At 37.1% G+C, this 17,622-nt stretch overlaps 1 protein-coding gene and 1 pseudogene across 4 annotated transcripts in view; both read left to right on the top strand.

The window, feature by feature from the left end:
- ACVR1C (activin A receptor type 1C) overlaps positions 1-17,622 on the top strand; it is a 116,543-nt gene that overhangs the window by 59,572 nt on the left and 39,349 nt on the right. The gene's annotated exons all lie outside the window — the stretch shown is intronic.
- On the top strand, positions 5,764-7,507 carry LOC102498384 (60 kDa heat shock protein, mitochondrial pseudogene; annotated as a pseudogene).

Below are 17,622 nucleotides of genomic sequence, written 5' to 3'. Positions count from 1 at the left end.
CAGGGCTTTTCTTTGTTGGGAAGTTATTTATTACTGATTCAATCTTCTGACTTGTTATGGGCCTCTTCAGACTTTCTACATCCTCCTGACTCAATCTTGGTAGATTATACGTGTTCAGGAATTTGTCTATCTCATCCAGATTTTCTTATTTGTTGGCATATAGTTGTTCATAGTATCCTCTAATGATGTTGTATTTCTATTATGCCTGTTGTTATAGTGCCATCTTTATTGCAAATTTGATTTACCTGGTTCCATTTTCTCTTTTTCTTAATAAGTCTTGTTAATGGTTTTGTTTATCTTTTCAAAGAACCAGCTTTTACTTTAGTTTATTTTTTGTATAGTTCATTTATTTTCTATTTCATTTATTTCTGCTCAGATCTTTATTATTTCTTTTCTACTGGAGTTTTCAGAAATTTTTTGCTGTTGCTTTTCCAATTCTCTGAGGCATGATGTTATGTGGTCCATTTGCCTTTTTCCATTTACTTGTGTGCACTAATTGCTATGAACTTCCCTCTTATGATTGCTTTAGCAGTGTCCCAAAGAGTATGGAAACTCGTGTCCTCATTGTCATTAACTTCCATCAATCTTGTGATTTCGGTCTTTATTTCTTCAGAAGTTGTAAAGCCATTCAGGAGTAGGTTATTTAGTTTCCATGTATTTGTGTATTTTTGAGGATTTCGCTTGAAATTAATATCAAGTTTAATTCCATCATGGTCGGAGAATATGCTGGATATAGTTTCTATGCCTTTGAGTCTGAAGAGACTTGCTTTTTGCCTTTTCATGTGATCAATCTTCAAAAAGGTTCCATGTGCGTATAAGAAAAAAGTGTATCTTGTGGTTTTTGGGTGGAAAGTTCTATAGATTGCTGTTAAGTCCATTTGTTTTATGGTGTCATTTATATCCTTTACCTCTACTTATTATTATTATTTTTTTTTTGGAGAATTTTTTGCTATAGGGCGTGTGTGCTCACCAGACAGACAGAGAGAGACATAGAGACAGAAAGCGAGAAATCACCCCCCCAGGGGGGATGGTCACGCCGCAATCCCTTCTCCTCCATTCTCCTCTCGGGATCTTGGGCACACACACACACACACGCCCGGCGTGAGTTTTAAGCCACCAGGTCTGGGACGTGAACCGTGGTTGACTACGTGGGAGTCCAGCGACATAGCCATTACACCAACTGCTGGTTCCCATCCTCTACTTATTTTTTATCTAGATGGAGATAGGGGATGTTGAGGTCTCCGGTAATTATTGTGTTGCAATCTCTCTCTCTCCTTTAAGATCTTTCCTTCACATACTTGGTTGCTCCTGAGTTCGGTGCATAGATATTTATAAGCATTATGTCTTCTTGATGGATTAGCCCTTTTACTACTACATAATGCCCTTCTTTGTCTCTTTGAACACTTTTGGTTTTAAAGCCTATTTTGTTAGAAATTAGGACCACGACTCCAGCTCTTTTTGGTTCCCATTTGCACGGAATACCTTTTTCCAGCCCTTCGCTTTTAGGTTTTTTGAGGGAACAAAAAAAGGGTTTTTGGGGTTTTTTTTTTTTTTTTTTTTTTTTTTAATTCATTCAGCCAGTCTGTGTCTCTTGATTGGAGAATTTAATCCATTAACATTCTATGTTATTATCGATCTTTCTGGACTTGTCCCTACCTTTAAGTTGGCCATTGTCTTGGTTGTGTTTTATTCCCTTATTTCTGGCTGTCCATTCTTTAGATTTCCTGGAGCAGGACTCTCTTCAGAGTTTCTTGAAGAGCTGGTCTGGTGTTGGCAAATTATTTCAGGTTTTGTTTGAGAAGATTTTAATCTTTTTTTCCCATATGAAGGATAATCTTGCTGTATATAACAATCTTGTTTGAAATTGTTTTCCTTTTAACACTTTCAATATGCCTTCCCATTCTTTCCTTGCTTGCATTTTTTCCATCCAAAAGTCTGGTTTAGCCTGATGGAATGACCTTTGTAAGTCACTTGTTTCTCTCTTGCTAAATTTTGTCTTTTGTCTTTATCTGTGGTTTTGGCCAGGCTGGCTAGGATGTGCCTGGGGGAGAATTCTTGGGTTGATTCTATTTGGGGTTCTGTATATTTCTTGGGTTTGGATGTTTGAGTGCTTCTCTAGACTTGGGAAGTTTTCTTCCAGAATTTCATGGAATAGATTTTCCATGCCCTTACTGGTTTCATCACTTTCTGGGATACCGATTATTCAGATGTTTAGACGTTTAATGGAATCTAGTATTTCTCATATATTATCCTCATTTTTTTTTTTGTTATTTTCTCTGTCTTTTTGGTGTTTTTTTTTTTTTTTTCTAGGTCAGTGGTTTATCTTCTACATCAGAGATTCAATCTTTAGCATGGTGTAATCAACTTTTAATACTTTCAAAAGATTTTTTGATTTCCTGTATTACAGACTTCATCCCTAATAGTTCTATCTGATTCTTCTTATAGTGTCCATTTCTTCTTTCCAATCATGGAAGGACTTCCTCATCTCCTGAAGTTCATTGTCTCTTTTCTGTTCCAACTCATGGAGTTTTGTCACTATGAACAGTCTGAATTCTTTGTCTGCCATTTTGATAACTTCTGTTTTTGTCAAGAGATGGAGGGGAGTTATTGTGTTCTGTTGATAGAGACATATTTCCTGGTTTCTTCAAACCTGAGACTTCTTCTACTTCTAGCCACTGGATGGTGTATTCACTTTTGTATACCTTTTTGGAGAATATTTTTTGCCACTGATAACAAGTTTCTTCCTTTTGCTATGGATTGATGTGTGCCAAAGTCTCTCTTCTGCTGTGTTTAGTAATGTGGTCTCTAATGGAAGCATCTTCTATTCAAGTGTCTGAAGAGCAGTTTCTCCTTTTTTGCAGGTGATTCAGTAAAAGGGAGGCTCCAGGGAACCTCATAATACAAAGGTGTCTGTAAACTATGATTCTAGACCTGTCTAGTTCCTCTGGGTGGGTGGAGGATGAGGAGAAGAAGACAATATTAGAGGGAAGAAAAAAGAAGAGATTTTGCCAGGGGACTGCAGATGAAACTGGGCTCTGCTGGAGAGCTGTGGGCTGCCCTATGAGGTAAGAAGTAGGAAATTAACAAAAGAAAGAAAAAAAGCAGCCTCCCTTTCTGGCAGGAGAGGGCGGGGCTCTGAAGTTGAGAGAACTGGGGTGGGGCTGGACCAGGACCTGCATGCCCAGTGAAAGCCCGTGCCTCAGTGTCCCTGATGGGCCAGGGGCCTGCAGATTATCCCAGTGCCCTCTGATCTAGTACTCAGGTTTCATTAAGTTACCTACACAGGTCACAACACGTGCAAGATTCTTCATGCTCAGATTCCTCAAAGTTAGGGAAGAAGCCATTTTAGTGGGAAGAATTACTGTTGGAAGTAAGAGTTATCCTTAAGTCCTCAAGAATATTTTCATTTCAGAAATAAAAGACTGACTAACACTGGTTAGGGTGAACAGAGGAGAAAACACAGGAAAACAAATAGTAGGTTAAAAAAAAGTCTCATCCACACTGAAGATGTTTTCTGTGTGTCCCTACAGTGCGTTCTATCTGTAAACCCTTTAGTAAGTGCCCCTCAATTTTCTTCATAGTTTCTTCACTGATTTGGTATTAGTTGGGCCTTCTGTCTCTATCTTCCATGTTTCTTAAACTCCTTTTTCCGTATTTTCTATCCTCTGGACTTTTGATAATTTCCATATCTACAGTTTCTGTGGGTTCAATTCTACTGACTCTTATTTTTGGTGGCTGTGTTTTTTGTGAATTTTTATTGTAAACTCTTGCTCTTGGAAACTTTATCAGGAAGAAACTTTTGAAGCTTATATTTAAATATTCTTTTTTATTTTTTTTCGTTCTACCCAAAGTCAATATTGAGACATGCCATCTCTCTCTGTGGAACATTTTTCTTCATTCCAAACACACATACACACACATTGTGTAATTTTTGCTTTATTAAAAAATATATAAAATAAATTAATAAACGAGCTCTAAAATTAAAAGATAAAGCTAGTGCCATTCAGAGTTTCCTGATTTATACAACGATCTCTTACCTGATTTGTCACTGGTTCGGGAAGCATGTTCCATCTCCTGACCTTGTGATAAAGTCTGGTAAACTAAGCACATAATCACCAAGAACTGGCAGATAATTCCAGGGTGAATGGCAGCCCCAGTGCTCAAATACCTTTCTGGATTCACTCTTTATTTTTTACTGCTGAGTGATTCATTCATTTTCCTACCCACTTTATCATAAAATAGAAAAAATATGGTCTTCATTTATACTTTATTGAGTATTTATTTAAATACTCTCTTTTCCCATGAGCAAGAGAGGCAAAGAGAGAAGGAGAGAGAGAGAGAGAGAGAGAGAGAGAACACCCCCAATGGTTTCTTGCTGCAGCAGTCCACACCAGCTTCAGCCAGCCCTGGATCGTAGGCATGTGTGCCCAGCATATTCAGGGAGGTCTCCATTCATGAACCTGAAATGTTCCCTGTGGGTCAGCTTCACAGAGCATTGTGTTTTTTACCACTGCACCACCATCTGGCTCTTTACTCAGCATTTTTCTGTGCACTGTACCGAAAATGCTTTCTGTGGACATCTAAAGTGTAACTTGGCAAAAATGGAAATTCTAGGATAGTCTATTTTTGAAATGATGCTGGCATAATTATCTATCCATCTGGAAGAAAATAGGGCTGTACCACAGTGTCATACCATATACAAAAATAAATTACAGCTTGATTAAATATCTAATTGTGAAATATAAAACAATTTAAATGTCAGAGGAAAATTTAGAAAAAAAAAGATTATTATGACTTTGTAGTAATGAAACTGCTCTTAAATATGACAGGAAACACAGTTGCTATAAAGGGAAAAGACAGATATAATCGACTACATGAAACCTAAAATAAAAATAAGTGATAAGAGATCACGTAAATAAAACCAAGAAATAAATTAAGTATTGGGTAGCATAGAGCCAGCCAGTGGCATGATAGGTGGCTGGATTTCACATGGCTGACGTGTATGATTTAAGTCCCGGACCCTGCAGCTTGATAGGCACACAGAGAGTGTGTGCACATGTCTTCAGAATCCTAAAAGGGGAAATGGACAAGAGACTGTGGCATGGCCCTCCTCATGAGGAGAACTTTCTCACTTTCTCTATTTCTGTCTCTTTTCTGGTGAGTGCACATACTCTACAGTGAACTGAAAGAAAAGCTACTGAATTGCATAAAAAAAGAAATACTTACAGTACATATAACTTGAGAAAGGTAACTATTTAAAAGGTGAAAGAACTTGTTTGCATGTATGTGTGTGTGTGGCAATAGAGGGCTCAGAGTGAGGAAGAGAGAGAGAGGGGGGAGAGAGAGAGAGACGAAACAGGTGCCTCCACTTAATATATACTGGGTGTCTGCACGCTATCGTCGAAACTGAATGACTAAAGGTTATAGAAACTTAGTAAATGGTTGTGAGTTCCAGATACAGTGTGGGAAGAGGGCAGGTGAAGGAGTAGAGTCTGAAGAAGAACATTAATGAGAAAAATAGAGAGACAGGGCATTTGTGGGACAAAGAAATGGATTATTACCTATTGAAGATAACGTTATAGTATTGTCAGCTGGACTGGTGAGAAATGTGTACATATTGGAATATTCACTTTGTAACCTAAGTAACATGAGACTGAATGTATAAAAGAAATGGAAATAAAAAGAATTTTTTTTAAAAAAAGGGCAAAAAAACAACAAAAATTTTGATGATGAGAAAAACCAAAATGTTAAATTATTGAAAAGATGTTCAGACCACTGCCCCTTCCCCATGTAAGAGAGGGTGGTTGCACCAGCACACCAGGAATTGGCCCCTCATCCTTTGCCAGATGAGGCCAGTGTCCAGGGCACTGGGTCCTCATCTCACTTGGGCTTATGCCAAAGATGTAAAATTTGGGGTGCGAGTGTGTAAGCCTTAACGTTTCAAGGTATAGACATTTTAGCTGATGCTGTAGTGGTTACAGTGAGGCCAAAGGGAATTATTTAACAGATTTGGGGAAGTCCCAAAGTGAAAAAAAAAAAAAAAAAAAGATGGCGTGACTGTGGCAAAATCAACTGACTTACAAGGTAAATATAAATATATTATAGCTAAACTGGTTTAAGATATTGCCACTAACACAGATGAAGATGCTGGATGGGACCACCAAAGCTACTGTGGCTTGCTCTATTACCGAAAAGGCTTTGAGAAAGGTGCTAATCTAGTGGAAATCAAGAGAGGTGTGATGTTAGCTGTTGATGTTGTAATTGCTGAACTTATGAAGCAGTCTAAACCTAGGATGACCCCATTCACCCAAGAAATTGCTCAGGGAGCTACAATATTTGCAAATGGAGACAAAGAAATTGGTAATATTATTTCTGGTGTCATGAAAAAGCTTGTAAGAAAGGGTGTTATCACAGTAAAGGGTGGAAAAACACTGAATGATGAATTAGGAATTATTGAAGGCATGAAGTTTGATTGAGACTGCATTTCTCCATACTTTATTAACACATCGAAAGGTCAGAGATGTGAATTGCAGGATGTCTATGTTCTATTGAGTGAAAAGAAAATTTCTAGTATCTAGTCCATTGTACCTGTTCTTGATATTGCCAATACCTACCCTAACCTCATGGTCATAATTGCTGAAAATGTCGATGAGGAAGCTCTAAGTACATTTGTTTTGAATAGGCTAAAAGTTGGTCTTCAGATCATAGCAGTAAAAACTCCAGGCAGAACCAGCTTAAAAATACGGCTACTAGTGGTGCAGTGTTTGGAAAAGAGAAGTTGATCCTAAATATTGAGCATGTTCAGCCTTATGAATTAGGAAAAGTTGGAGAGGTCATTGAGACCAAAGATGATGTCAGATGCCATGCTCTTGAGAGGAAAAGGTGACAAGGCTCAAATTGAAAACAACTTGAAGAAATCATCAAGCAGTTGGATGTTATAACTAGTGAATATGGAAAGGAAAAACTGAATGAACTTCAGGCAAAACTTTCCAATGGAGTAGCCATGCTGCAAGTTGGTGGGACCAGTGATGCTGAAGTGAATAATAAAATAAAAAGAGTTAAAAATACCCTCATTTCTACAAGAGCTGCTGTTGAAGGCATATTTCTGGGACAGGGTTGTGCTCAGCTTTGGTGCATTCCAGCCTTGGACTCCCTGACTCCAGCTAATGAAGGTCAAAAAATAGGTATAGAAATTATTAAAAAGAACACTCAAAACTCCTGCAATGACCATAGCTGAGAATGCAGGTATTGAAAGGTCTTTGATAGTTGATAAAATTATGCAAAGTTCTTCAGAAGTTGGTTATGAAGCCAGGCTTGGGGATTTTGTGAATATGGTGAAAAGGGAATCATTGACCCAACAAAGGTTGTAGGGACTGCATTGCCGGGTGCTGCTGGAGTGGCTGTTCTATTAACTTGAACAGAAGCTGTATTCACAGAAATCCCTAGAGAGGAGAAGGAGCTTGGGATGGGTGGATTGGGAAGTGGTATGGGAGGCGACATGTTCTAATTTTTAGAGTAGAATTTTACCATTATACATGGACTGTGACAGGAAGGTCAAGGCAGTGCTCCTCACTGATAACTTCAGAGTAGTCGATTGAATAAAAAAAAACTGGAGGAAAGGCTGGCTGATGTTTAAGAAAAATCACTGTAACCATCAGTTACTGGTTTCAGTTGACAATATATAATGGTTTACTGCTCTCATTGTCCATGGCTGCAGATAATTTATATTTTTTAATAAAAAGAACCTCTGTACATTCCTGGTCCTGGGTGCAAGAGCCATGTACCAATGTACTGCTTTCAACTTAAATCACGGAGGCATTTTTACTACTGTTCTCTTAAAATCTTTTAGTGCTTGCCATCACTGGATGAGAAGTTAAGAAGCAGCCTTTCTATGGAGAGTAAGAATAATTGTGTGCAAAGGAGAGAAATGTCCAATTATGTGACAACCTTTGTGTAATAAAAATTTGTTTAAAGTTAAAAAGTAAATAAGTGTTCAACTTTACTAATAGAAAGATGCAAATTAAAACAGCATACCAGTTTTCTCCACCCATTAGATTGGCAAAAGTTAAAAAGAGTGATGTATCAGTCAGGATGTTTTCTGCTTAAAGTGTCATATACTTAGGTAATTCAATGACTCACATGGCAAGAAATCTGGAAGTATGGTTTGCTAATAAATAAACTCAGCGTTATCACAGCCTACTCCCAGATTTCGTGTTTGTGAGTCATTAAATACCTTTCTTATTTAAGACATTATTATTTAACTTATCGATAATTTTTATCTTGATTACTTTTTGGGAAAGTCACAAAAAAAAAAAAAAAAAAAAAAAAAAGATGGCGTGACTGTGGCAAAATCAACTGACTTACAAGGTAAATATAAATATATTATAGCTAAACTGGTTTAAGATATTGCCACTAACACAGATGAAGATGCTGGATGGGACCACCAAAGCTACTGTGGCTTGCTCTATTACCGAAAAGGCTTTGAGAAAGGTGCTAATCTAGTGGAAATCAAGAGAGGTGTGATGTTAGCTGTTGATGTTGTAATTGCTGAACTTATGAAGCAGTCTAAACCTAGGATGACCCCATTCACCCAAGAAATTGCTCAGGGAGCTACAATATTTGCAAATGGAGACAAAGAAATTGGTAATATTATTTCTGGTGTCATGAAAAAGCTTGTAAGAAAGGGTGTTATCACAGTAAAGGGTGGAAAAACACTGAATGATGAATTAGGAATTATTGAAGGCATGAAGTTTGATTGAGACTGCATTTCTCCATACTTTATTAACACATCGAAAGGTCAGAGATGTGAATTGCAGGATGTCTATGTTCTATTGAGTGAAAAGAAAATTTCTAGTATCTAGTCCATTGTACCTGTTCTTGATATTGCCAATACCTACCCTAACCTCATGGTCATAATTGCTGAAAATGTCGATGAGGAAGCTCTAAGTACATTTGTTTTTAATAGGCTAAAAGTTGGTCTTCAGATCATAGCAGTAAAAGCTCCAGGCAGAACCAGCTTAAAAATACGGCTACTAGTGGTGCAGTGTTTGGAAAAGAGAAGTTGATCCTAAATATTGAGCATGTTCAGCCTTATGAATTAGGAAAAGTTGGAGAGGTCATTGAGACCAAAGATGATGTCAGATGCCATGCTCTTGAGAGGAAAAGGTGACAAGGCTCAAATTGAAAACAACTTGAAGAAATCATCAAGCAGTTGGATGTTATAACTAGTGAATATGGAAAGGAAAAACTGAATGAACTTCAGGCAAAACTTTCCAATGGAGTAGCCATGCTGCAAGTTGGTGGGACCAGTGATGCTGAAGTGAATAATAAAATAAAAAGAGTTAAAAATACCCTCATTTCTACAAGAGCTGCTGTTGAAGGCATATTTCTGGGACAGGGTTGTGCTCAGCTTTGGTGCATTCCAGCCTTGGACTCCCTGACTCCAGCTAATGAAGGTCAAAAAATAGGTATAGAAATTATTAAAAAGAACACTCAAAACTCCTGCAATGACCATAGCTGAGAATGCAGGTATTGAAAGGTCTTTGATAGTTGATAAAATTATGCAAAGTTCTTCAGAAGTTGGTTATGAAGCCAGGCTTGGGGATTTTGTGAATATGGTGAAAAGGGAATCATTGACCCAACAAAGGTTGTAGGGACTGCATTGCCGGGTGCTGCTGGAGTGGCTGTTCTATTAACTTGAACAGAAGCTGTATTCACAGAAATCCCTAGAGAGGAGAAGGAGCTTGGGATGGGTGGATTGGGAAGTGGTATGGGAGGCGACATGTTCTAATTTCTAGAGTAGAATTTTACCATTATACATGGACTGTGACAGGAAGGTCAAGGCAGTGCTCCTCACTGATAACTTCAGAGTAGTCGATTGAATAAAAAAAAACTGGAGGAAAGAGGCTGGCTGATGTTTAAGAAAAATCACTGTAACCATCAGTTACTGGTTTCAGTTGACAATATATAATGGTTTACTGCTCTCATTGTCCATGGCTGCAGATAATTTATATTTTTTAATAAAAAGAACCTCTGTACATTCCTGGTCCTGGGTGCAAGAGCCATGTACCAATGTACTGCTTTCAACTTAAATCACGGAGGCATTTTTACTACTGTTCTCTTAAAATCTTTTAGTGCTTGCCATCACTGGATGAGAAGTTAAGAAGCAGCCTTTCTATGGAGAGTAAGAATAATTGTGTGCAAAGGAGAGAAATGTCCAATTATGTGACAACCTTTGTGTAATAAAAATTTGTTTAAAGTTAAAAAGTAAATAAGTGTTCAACTTTACTAATAGAAAGATGCAAATTAAAACAGCATACCAGTTTTCTCCACCCATTAGATTGGCAAAAGTTAAAAAGAGTGATGTATCAGTCAGGATGTTTTCTGCTTAAAGTGTCATATACTTAGGTAATTCAATGACTCACATGGCAAGAAATCTGGAAGTATGGTTTGCTAATAAATAAACTCAGCGTTATCACAGCCTACTCCCAGATTTCGTGTTTGTGAGTCATTAAATACCTTTCTTATTTAAGACATTATTATTTAACTTATCGATAATTTTTATCTTGATTACTTTTTCTTCATGTGTATCTGCTTTTACTTATGAGGCACACATTGGGTTTTGTTCTTAAGGAGCACAACTTTCAAGGGGGACAAAAGTCCAAAAACATAAAACATAATTTGCTCCTTAGGTAGTCTTATAAGTAGTCTCATAACCACAGTCTCTGTGGTTAACTGAGCTATCAAAGGTCGCTTTCCTTACTACAAGCTTAAACTAGATATAAAGCTATCTCCTTTTAACCCCAGGCAGGAGGTTTGGCTTTATTATTAAGCAGAACAGAAAAAAAGGAAGTAAAAACAACAATTAAAAAAACAAACAACAGCTTGTTCCTATGAAGCTGTGGACACAATGTCGCTGTCATTGCAGTTAAGGATTGAGTTTCCACTGCTGGCATGGTGCAGGACCCTTCACATAAAAGGTTTTTCTAATTTATGATAGAGACAGACTATCAGTGACCTCATCTGTCTCCAAGAAAAAAGTACAGAATCTTTCTCTAGAAAAAGGCACTTCAATATTTGTCCCTCAAAGAGTCAGAACAAACCCTTTTCAAGGACACAATCAGTATATAGTGAAGAATAACCAAGCGTATAATAATTCAAGATGGCTTAAATAAGAACCAGAAGAAAAGAGCATATATCAGAAATGGATGATGGTTTCATATATTGGAAAAACTGACAAAAATTATGGACCAAATATTCTTTGAAATTTAAATAAAAAAAGAAAGATTGAAGATATTTTTAGAGAATAGGAAACCATAAAAAAAGTCATAGTAGAATTGAACAATAATATAAAAAAGTTTTTAAAATTAAGAATGTAGTAACTATCAGAAAATTAAAAACTTAAAGAAGAGGTTTAACAACAATTGGTATAGCAGCAATTGAAGAGAGAAATGGGGATCTTAAATAAAGATCAGAAGGAATTTTTTCAAATAGAGAATACAAAAGGAAAAAATTGGGCAAAATCAGTATCTGCAGAAATAACAGTTCAGAATTTTCCAGAACTGATTAAGGAAACTAGTCCACAAGTTCAAGAAATTCCATGAGAATTAAAAAAGCAAATGAAATGAAATCCAAATATTGACACATCATAATAAAACTAAAGAACACCAAAGACAAAAAGGAATACTAAAAGGTGGTAGAAAAAAAAGTAAATTAAGTTCAAAGGAGTTATTTTATCTGGATTCCCACATGGCACACGGCAATTTGAGTCTCAGACCTGGTGACTCGCTTTCTCACATTCTCTCTCTATTCTGAGCGCACATGCCCTATTGCAAATAAAAATAATAATAAATAAAATAGTTCTAAAAAAATTAAAGGTAAGGAAAAGACTTTCATAAAAAAAAAAAAATGGAAATAGAGTGAGTTTGCCATTGGTGACCCCTGATAAAGGAGTCCGTCCGTCCTTTCTTTCTTTCTTTCTTTCTTTCTTTCTTTTCCTTCCTTTCTTTTTCTTTCTTTCTTTCTTTCTTTCTTTCTTTCTTTCTTTCTTTCTTTCTTTCTTTCTTTCTCTTTTTTTTTTGCTGTAGGATGCGTGTGCTTGTCGGAGAGACAGAGACAGTGAGAGGGAGAGTAAGAAATCACCCCTCAGGAGGGATGGCCATGTCACAATCCCTTTTTCTCTATTTTTCTCCTGGGATCCAGGGCACACACACATATACATGTAATTTTTAAGCTGTCGAATCCAGAACTCAAACTGGTTGGCCACATGGGAGTCCAGCACCTTACCCACTATGCAACCTGCCAGACTTAGTAATTCTAAAGTATGTACTTTAGGCAGAAATAAAGTAATATTAAAGCTCCAATATGTAAGAAGGAATTAAAAGCAAAAGAAGAGATACATATGTGACTAAATCAAAAGAACAAGAATCTACAACAACTATAATAACCTTACAGGACTTTAAAATCAATATAAAATTATAATTCAATACAAAATTAGTATGTTGCATCTGTCAGGAAAGGTAAATGGAATTAAAATGTCCTAAGGGCCTTGTTCTGTCTAGGAGAGAGGTAAAAATGTGAGGTATTATGCTTCAAAATATACCTGCTCTCATTTCTACGTTCTAAAAAGTAAAGTGAGTCTTTTTTAGAATTATTTTATTCAATCTTAATTATTTATTCATTTATTCTTTAAAATTTGATCAGAGAGAAACATAGAGGGGGAGAGAGAGAGAGGGAAAGTGAGAAAGCAAGCCACCAGGTCTGGGACTCTAACCATGGTCGGCCACATAGGAGTGTACAGCGCCTTAACCACCACACCACCTGCTGGTCCCCATATTTTTGTTTCCTCTAATCTGCAATATGGAAAAATGGAATTATAAAACAATACAAAAGAAGTGAAGAAAAGAGAGAAAGGAAACCCATAGCAGATGTGCCAAGAAGAAAGCATCCAAATATGTCAGTAATAATTACATACAAATAACTTTTTGTTTTTATTTTATTTTTAATTTTTTTTTCCATAGGGTGCATGTACTCACCATAGAGAGACAGAGAGTGAGAGGGAAAGTGAGAAGTCACCCCCTGGGTGGTGGGTGGCCATGCTGCAACCCCTTTTCCTCCACTCTCCTCTTGGGATTTTGGGCACGCACACATGCACACACACCTAGTGTGATTTTCAAGCCACGAGGTCCGGGAATTGAACCATGGTTGAAAAATGTAAGAAACCAGGATCTTCACCAGTATGCCACCCTGCTGGCCCTTACATAAATAATTTATTGTAAATAGATGTAGCATTTCAGTTAAAAAAATAAAATGATTAAACTGGAAAAAGCAAATAAAATTGTCATTAAATATATGTAAACTGGAAAAAGCAAATAAAATTGTCATTAAAAATATGTATCTAGGGAACCAGCAGTTAGCGTAATGGCTATGTCACTGGACTCCCACGTAGTCGAGCGCTGTTCACTTCCTGGACCCGGTGGCTTAAAACTCACGCCGGGCGCGTGTGCGTGCGTGCCCAAGATCCCGAGAGGAGAATGGAGGAGAAGGGATTGCGGCGTGACCATCCCCCCTGGGGGGGTGATTTCTTGCTTTCTGTCTCTCTGTCTCTCTCTGTCTGGCGAGCGCACGCGCCCTATAGCAAAAACCTATATAAAAAAAAGTATCTAAAATGAAAATTTATAGAAATGTTGAAATTATTGTGATAGGAAAGATATAACATGTGTATATTAAATAAATGAAAATATTGATTTACTTAATAGCAGGAACAAATATAACAATGCTAAAAATTACTTGAGTTAAAAGGGGTCACTTTATAATAATTGAAGTTTCAATTTACCATGGATTTCAATGAGTTTAAATTTCTGTGAACTTAAGAACATGGGCTGGGGGCCAACAGATGAAGTAGTGGTTACATCGTTGTACTCTCACATGGGCTGTAGTTCGAGTCCTGGACCAATGGCTTGAAAGTCATATTGGGCACATGTGTATGCATGCCCAAGATCCTGAGAGGAGAATGGAGAGGAGAATGGAGGAGAAGGGATTGTGGTGTGGCCTTCTGCCCTGAGGGGTGATTTCTCACTTTCCCTCTCACTGTCTCTGTCTCTCTTTCTCTCCAGCACATGTCCTAAAGCCAAAAAAAAAAAAAACAAAAAAACCAGAAAACTAACAAAAAACCCCCACAAAACACTCTTGAAAAAAACATGGTCTCAAACATAAAGTATTTACAGATCTATAATGATAAGTACAGAAATCTAGAATCACACAGGGATATTTTAATATGCTACTCAATAGAACAGTAGATTTTGTTTTTACTTGTTTGTTTTTTGTTATAGGCCACTGGCACTTGCAGAAACAGAGAGTGAAAGTGAGGAGTCACCCTTGGGGGATGACTACATCACAGTCCCTTCTCCTTCATTTTCCTCAGGGTTTTGGACTTGCACACACACATGCCGGTGTGTTTTTCAGGTCTCTGGGTCCAAGACTTGAAATGTACTGTTGGCCAGATGAGATCCAGCACCTTAACCACCATGCCACCTGATGGACCAGAACAGTAGAAATTTTTAAAAATTAGGAGAATATACAGAGTCAAATCAACATGATTTATGAACATTCTACTTTCTAGAAAATTATAATTTACCAAACTTGAATAGTCTTTTGACATTGCAGAACTTGAATCGGTAGTTCTAAAACAGCAGTAAAAAAAATTTCTCCTAAAGAGAACTTAAAAACTCATAAGGCTGTTCTGGAAAATGTTACTGAACTCTAGGGATGGATCATTTTTACCCACGCTTTTTCAAAGCCTAAACACGGGTGAAACACTATAGCTCATTTTATGTACAATCTTGATATTTAAACCCAAGAAAGTATAAAAAAGGCAAATTACAAGCCATTCTCATTCATGAACATGTACGTAAATATCTCAACTTTGACCTGGAATCACACAGGAAATGAGATTCTGGGAACCACAATTCAAGTTTACCCAAGTTGATAAGATTATCAAATGCAATAAGATGATTTTTAGAAGACGGAAATGATTATTTTCAGGTCAGAATAATGGGTGCTATTGGGGAAAGGATAAGGTTGTCATCATGTAGGATTATCTCAGAGCAGGAGAGGGTCTTTAGAAGAAGGGAGAGTGGTACATGAGAGTTTATAAATTGTTATACAAGAGGTCTTCACAAAGTTCATGGAAATGCTTATTTTTTAAAAAAGTATGTATTTCAATTAGTTTTGCAGCAAAGTAAACTTGTACTTTAATTCTATTGTCCACAAACTTTTGAAATCTACCTGTACATGTGTACTTTTATGTTCATCAATTATATTTTACAAGAAAAGGAGAACAAAACGTTGAATTTGAAAGCAATGTTTGAGAATATGTAAATCTATGGAAGGTTGCACGTATTATTAACATCTGGAGTTGGTATTACAGTCTGACTTGTTTGGTTGTATATATATTATTTTTCTAGTGAAAAAATTCTAATGCTATACATGAGGGTTTCAAAGACATCTTGTTTCCTTCAATGTCCATTTTGTAGCAGAACCTAGACTTTTAGCTGGTTGCAAGGCTAGCCATTCAACACACAAAATTTTCAGCTGCTTTTGCAGTGAAGTCTGCTTGTGTGACTCAGTTCTGGCCAAAGACGTGTGGCAGTGTTTTGGAGAACTTCCAAGAAGACACATAAATACAGATAGAGATGCACTTTGCTATTCCAGCCTCCATTGTGCTGCCTGGATGTGAAGACTGGAGTTCTACCAGCTGCCTTGGACCAAGAAAATGGTGGCTTCACCATCGCAATGGCAACAAGCGTGCTGAGAGCAGCCTGCCTCTGAAAACATGAAGCCGCCTTACTAACATTGGACTGCCCATCTTCAAATTTCTTTTACATGAATGAGAAAAGAAACTTATTTGATTCCTCTGCCATTTATACTTAAACTCAACTTCTAATTAACACAGAAGCAGCAAAACAAATCATCCAGAGTTCTACCTGCTTATGGGTTATATCTGGCCCACAGACAGGTTTCGCTTTATTTATATATTTTCTAGAAAGAAGTAGGATGTTTATAGTGTTAAAACATTAATCTGCTTGGGGCCGGCAGGTGGCATGGTGGTTAAGGGCACCGGATTCCCACATGGTCGACTTTGGTTCAAGTCCTGGACCTGGCAGCGGCTTACTTTCTCACTTTCTCTCTCTCTCTCTCTCTCGTCAAATTAAAAAATAAAGAAATACATAAAATAATTCTTAAAAAATAAAATAAAAACTTAAAAAAATTGAAAGTCTGCTATGGTCTAAATGTTTGTGCTCACACTCCAGCCTCCAGTTTCTTATGTTGAAATTCTGTAACCCAAGATGATGGCATTAGGAGGTGGAGCCTTTGGAAGGCAATTAAGTTATGAAAGTGGACCCTTCATGAATGGGATATTGTTCTTATGTAAGACAGCCCAGGAGCTAGCTCTATGCCCCTTCTACATGTAAGTTCATATTCATAAGGCACCATCGATGAACCAGAAAGCAGCCAGCCCTTATCAGGCACAGAATCTGCTGGCGTTTTGATTTTGGATGTTCTAGCCTCCAGATTTGTGAGAAATGAATTCCTGTGCTTGAAAAATTACCCAGCTCATAGCATTGTGTTAGAGCAGCCTGAATGAACTATGATAGGGTCTTAATATGAAATTCCAGAGTCCTGGCTTGAACATTAGATTTAGCATCCTTGAGGTACCCCTCACGCTGTCAGTTGGCTGAAGCCAAACAGCAACAGACTCTTCTTTGTTGGGCATGAGCTTTTCCTATTCATTTTGTTTATTCACTCTCTGTTGAACTTACATTATCTGGGTCAAAGTTCCAATCAGTAGTTTATATTTTTATTATAATGTAGTTGTTTCATACAGTTTTTATATCTTACTTTTCTTCCTGAATATTAAAATGTATGTCTTTTCTAATGTGAAGGAATCCTATTGTGTTTCTTGATTCTTTTACGGCTGGATTGCATTATTGCATTTTACGTTATAACAAAATGATTTCTGGTTACTCTCAGTAATACCACAGACATGCTCAGAGAGTAGCTATGATATCAAATAGCCTCAAGAACACTTCAAATTTACCCATGAAAATTCATGCTAAGGAAGGTCAGGAACCTGGGTTAGAGAAGGTGGTTATTTATAGGATTCATTTTGATAGGAATTATAATTGGGACCAGCAGATGGCATAATGGTTATGTTGCTGGATCCGACGTAGTCGACCACAGTTCAAGTCCCAAACCTGGTCACTTGAAACTCAGCTGGACATGTGTGTGTATGCCTAAAATCCTCAGAGTAGAATGGAGGAAAAGGGATTGCAGTGTGGCCATCCTATTTGGGGTTTGATTTCTTACTTTCTGTTTTTGTTTTTTTTTTTTTGTCTTTCTGTCTCTGGCAAGCACATCACATGTGCCCTATAGCAAAAATCTAAAAAAAAAAAAAAAAATTATAATTTAGTTTGTGCTTGCACTAATTACAACCACTCAAATGGAAAAGAACTATTTATTAAACAAAAACCTTCAAGTTCTATATGTCTTTGTTCCCATTTTCCTGCTAAATCATAATGTGTTTGAAATGGTAAACGTAGTAATAATTCCTGATTTTTCCTT

The sequence above is a fragment of the Tupaia chinensis genome, unplaced genomic scaffold, assembly GCF_000334495.1.
Source record: "Tupaia chinensis unplaced genomic scaffold, TupChi_1.0 Scaffold149921_1, whole genome shotgun sequence".
Taxonomy (NCBI): domain Eukaryota; kingdom Metazoa; phylum Chordata; class Mammalia; order Scandentia; family Tupaiidae; genus Tupaia; species Tupaia belangeri.
The sequence above is the reverse complement of the archived record's forward strand: the minus strand, read 5'-3'. Positions and strand labels throughout refer to the sequence as shown.